Genomic DNA, 6,000 nt, shown 5'->3' with positions numbered 1-6,000 from the left:
ACTCACGTGTGATATGTCACGAGGGTCACGAGGGTCACGAGGGTCACGAGGGTCACGAGGGTCACGAGGGTCACGAGGGTCACGAGGGTCACGAGGGTCACGAGGGTCACGAGGGTCACGAGGGTCACGAGGGTCACGAGGGTCACGAGGGTCACGAGGGTCACGAGGGTCACGAGGGTCACGAGGGTCACGAGGGTCACGAGGGTCACGAGGGTCACGAGGGTCACGAGGGTCACGAGGGTCACGAGGGTCACGAGGGTCACGAGGGTCACTCACAGGGTATGTTGATCACCTCTTGGATCACAGGGTATGTTGATCACTGGCGCCAGTTGATCACTGCGGGTCAGGGTGGAAGCTCTGAGTTGGGATAGGGCAAACGTGGGATGCAGCAGCGCTCCAATGGTCGGGGTAGAAAAAAAGATGATAACACGATTTACATAAGATTCCATGTTAAAGTGGTTTAGTACGCGAGAATGCCGCTGAGAAGAGCTGGAGCGCCAGTGAGCACAATGGCCGCGAGGGTCTCGAGAGTGGGGAGGAAGAAGTGGGAGAAGCAGCAGTTCTCAATCTGAGGAACCCCACAGGTCAACCCCACAGGAGTTCTCAATGTGAGGAGCCCGCACAGGTCAATGGGATACATTTCTATCGGTTTACACCCGTTCTATGACACTGTTAAAAGGCTGTACCACGCTTCTCAACCTTTGTCTATTGACAAAGACATGGCCACGAATGTCTTCATATTGTTGCTAATGTTAACAAATGAAGTCTGAACGGTCACAAAGGTCTTGGGACTCGATTTAGACTCGCTGTTTATTAACAATTAGCTTCTCACACTCTACATATAATTGTGACTCTGTCTTTTAACTTCCTAATTAACCACTCTCGCTTGTATGACCTTCTTTTGCGACTCCCTTGTACGTGGTTCTCTCTAACCACTCCCTCGTGTGCAACAATCTCTTGTACACCACCACCCTAACAAGTGCAGTACTCTCTAATTCCACTAGCCCCCGAACATCACTATCTCTGTTGCCATTAACTATTAAGTGTGACCACCCTTGAGTGACGATCCTATATTGTGACGATCCTCTTATGACCACACCCTCTTGTGACGATCCTCTTATGACCACCCTCTTGTGACGATCCTCCTGTGACCACCCTCTTAGGCAGTGTCACTCCACCACAGGTGACACTACCTCTAATGTGACCACCCTCTTGTGACCACCCTCTTGAGAGACAATCTCACTCCACCACAGGTGAGACTCCCTCTCTTAGACAGTCTCACTCCACCACAGGTGAGACTGCCTATTATGTGTGACACTCCCTCTATTGTGACCACAAAACTCCTTATATAACTTTCTTCCCCCACTGACAACCTCGGAGGGAGCAATTATAAACAATTATAAACAATTATTCTAATATTTCATTCTACACTTTCTAAATTAACATTAAAAGTTACCATTCAAAGTTTAACACCTGCTCCATAATTCTCCATATCATTTTTTTCAAGAAAAATTCCGGAAAAAATCCATTGTCCGGACCGGGATTTGAACCCGGAACCTTCCCATTATCAATCCGGTACTCTTCCAACTGAGCTATCCGGCTCCTAAACATTTTTTACAGTAACTTTTATTCCATATATGGAGCACCGATGTCCCCTTCATACGGCAAACATTTTTAAAACAATCCCCAATATTTTTCATTGCTATTTCCCACGCATTAATAAATAATCATCTTACTTACATTTAATATCAATTATTCAAAACAATTACAAAAATCTTTATTTTCAATACATTAAAGTATACACCTACATTCATTTCTAAATTATTTATATTTATTTCTATTAATACATTAATATATTTATTCATATCATTACTATTAATAGTAATTATATCAATTACTATTAACTACTATTAACTATTAACTATTAACTATTGTTAACTATCAACTATTATTAACTATTATTACTATTACTATAATAGTTATTAATAGAATTAATAGTTTATTAATAGTAATTGTAATAGAATTATTATTAATATAATTACTATTAATTTTTCCCTTTCAATTTTCATTTACAAACATATTAATTCATTTAGATTAAACAATATCTTTTTTTTTTTATTTACTAAATTCTCCATTCAATCATATATCTTCAATATTAGCTTTAATAATTACAATTCCTCTATTTTTAACTTATTATTTAACAATTAGAAATTAGAAATTAACCATTTATTTATTCTTACTAATATATCTATATATATTTTCTTATTTATTACAATATCATTAGGAGTGTTCCCATTCTTTCCATTTATTATTCTAAATTTTTATATATTTCATTTTTTCCTCTTGTTACTTACAATTACCGTTTAACTTTATAATATTAAATTATTTAATAATCAATTTCCATTTATTTTTCTTTTTTTAGACAAAAATTTTCATATTTTTATAATATTCAATTTTAACTTCATTTTCAACTAAAAATTTTCTAAATTTCCAATCTCATTTCAAATCACAAAGTTTAAATAATAACCAACAAGTTTTTTCTTTCAAATAAGTTTACAATTCATTAGTCAAGTCGGACACTATACTAAAATTATATATTTTTTATCATTTTCAATTTCCAATTTAATCTTTAATCTTGGTTTATCTATGAATATAATTATTCAATTAGAATTGAGTCTTACTGCCAACCAATTACACTCCCACTAAGACTCAACTCTAATTCAATAATAATAACTATAGATAACTCAACATTAAACATTAAAATGCTAGTTTTTAATTATACAAAATATCTAATTTTATCAAAATGTCTCACTTAAATAATAAATTACAAATTTATTGAAAAGGAAAACTAAATCTTCTTTACCATTTCAAATTTATCATTTTTTATTATATTATCAATTTTCGAAATTTATAATAGAAAATTAACTTCAAATTTTCTATTGAAAAAAAAATCACATTTATTATTAAATAATTCAATATTAGAAAATTTAACCCTAACCGGAAGTAATAAAAAAAAAAAGTTTAAAATATGTTAATTTATAATAAACAATCATTTTAGAAAAAATCCCAAAAAATCGGGGCACTCCTCCTAATGATATTGTTATAAATAATAAAATATATATATATAAATATATTATTAACAACAAAGAAATCTCTAATCTCTAATTCTTAAATAATAACTTCAAAATACATCAATTCTAATTATTAAACATAATAATATTCAACATATGTCATTCAATAAACAATATCTTCTAATTTTTATAACAAAATTTCATTCTAAATTATTCTAATTCAAAACAATAATCAAAAATTTACAATTTAAATACAAATTCTAATTATTATTACAATTTATTTTTATCAAACAATTCAAATAATACATATTATTCAATATAAATTTATTAATATATCAATAAATCAAAATCCCAAACCAACAACTGCTCAATCAAATTTATAATTAATATCAAATAATAATTATTAAATGACGAAATTTCAATTTATAAAAAAATAACAAAATTATTCAACTAAATCGATTTAATAAATAATATTGTATAGATTTAGCCCCCACATAACTTCTACTATTGAAACAATAAAAGTTAAGAAAGTTATTTCTACAAAAATTTATATTCAATAATAATTATTTCAAATTAATAAAATAAACATATAAAAGCAATTATATTTTTTGATAGAAATCAAAGTACATAACTTTCAATTATTTTTAATATAAATAATTATATCTTTTAACGTTATAAACATAACATTTTTTCAGATTTTTACAAATAGATAAAACTATTAAATATAATTTGTCAATTCGAAATTTATTAGATTAAAAAATTTTCAATTCAATTTAATTCAATAATGAAAGTATTTTTTAATTAAATTTTGAATAATAACTTAATATATTAATTTTATATTTCATATATAAGTCAAAAATTACCAATCGCATTACCATCAGTACAATTATCGACGCTTCAAGCCAGTTACCCCTAAAGCTGTAATGACTGTTTACCCATCGCCGACATACCGACCGACGACTGACATTACCATCAGTCCCGTTACCGACGCTTCCAGTCGGTTACCCATAAAACTCTTATCACTATTTTACCCACATCCAACATACCGACCCTCCAATACTATTACCGACAACCTACTTATCGACGTGTCCAACCAGTCACCTGCCCTCTACCGAATTACCCATCTACTTCTAAATTTTCAATATTTCCAACTTTAATAGCTGACAACCCCGCAACGCATTAAAATCAATTAAAAAACACTATTTTTTACACGCCTTACTCAATATTCCTCTCACACCATTTAATATCCATTAAACCTATTTTTTTTATTTTTATTTATTACAATATCATTACAAGTGCCCTCATTCCTTGCATTTTTTATTCTAAATTTTAATATATTTCATTTTTCTCTTTTTTTACTGAAAAACTTTCATATTTTTATAATATTCAATTTTTAATTCATTTTACACTAGAAATTTTCTAAATTTCACATATCAAACAACTATTTTTTTTCTTTCAAATCAATTTACAATTTATTAGTCAAGTCAGAAGCTTTACTAAAATCTTACATTTTATACAATTTTCAATTTGCAATTTAATCTTTAATCTTTGTTTATATATAGGTATAATTATTCAATTAGAGTTGAGTCTTACTGAAACTCTAATATAATGGTACCTGCTCATGCTTTTGTTACAATTTTTTTTTTTATAATTATGCCTATTATAATTGGAGGTATGATAGGTATAACTATAAAAAAAAAGTATAACAAAAACATGACCAGTTACCATTCTATTGTACTCCCAGTAAGACTCAACTCTAATTCCATAATTATACCTATAGATAACTCAACATTAAACATTAAATTGCAAATTTATTTAAAAGGAAAACAAAATCTTCTTTGCCATCTAAAATTTATCATTTTTAATTATATTATAAATTTTCAAAATTTATAATTGAAAATTAACTTCAAATTTGCTATTACAAAAAAATTTACATTTTTTTTCTATTAAAAAAAAAATCAAATTTATTATTAAATAATTCAATATTAGAAAATTTAACCCTAACCGGAAGTAATATAAATAAAAAGTTTAATATATGTTAATTTATAACAAAAAATCATTTTACAAAAAATACAAAAAATCGGGGCACTCCTCCTAATCATATTGTTATAAATAATCAAATATATATAAATATATTATTAACAAAAAACAAATCTCTAATCTCTAATTCTTCAATAGCTTCAAAATACAACAATTCTAATTATTATACATAATAATATTCAACATATATCATTTAATAAACAATATATTCTCATTTGTATAATAAAATTTCATTCTAAATTATTCAAATTCTAGGTGTTCTTGCAATTTATTTTTAACAAACAATTCAAATAAAACATATTATTCAATCGAAATTTATTAATATATTAATAAATCAAGACCCAAAACGAACAACTCCTAATAATTATAATAATAATAATTAAACAATTATTATTAAATAATGAAATTTCAATTTATAAAAAATAACAAGATTATTCAACTAAATCTATTTAATAAATAATATTGTATAGATTCAGCCCCCACATAACTTCTATTAATAACTATTGGAACAATAAAAGTTAATCAATTCATTTCTACTAAAATTAATATTCAATAACAATTATTTTTAATTAACAAAATTAAGCAACTTATTAATCAAAATAAACATATCAAATCAATTATATTGTCTTATATAAATCAAAAAACATGACTTTCATTTAAAACATTAAATTTTTCCATATTTTTACAAATAGATATAATTATTAAATATAATTTTTTTTATTCTCAATTTATTAGATTAGAAATTTTCAATTTCATTCAATTCAAAAAACAAAGTATTTTTACATTAAATTTAAAATAATAAATTAATATATTAATTTAATATTCCATTTTGTATATTAATTATAAGTATTTATTTCAATTTAATATTTTATATATAAGTCAAAAATTA

This window comes from Diachasmimorpha longicaudata, chromosome 8 (assembly GCF_034640455.1).
Source record: "Diachasmimorpha longicaudata isolate KC_UGA_2023 chromosome 8, iyDiaLong2, whole genome shotgun sequence".
Taxonomy (NCBI): Eukaryota; Metazoa; Arthropoda; class Insecta; order Hymenoptera; family Braconidae; genus Diachasmimorpha; species Diachasmimorpha longicaudata.
The sequence above is the reverse complement of the archived record's forward strand: the minus strand, read 5'-3'. Positions refer to the sequence as shown.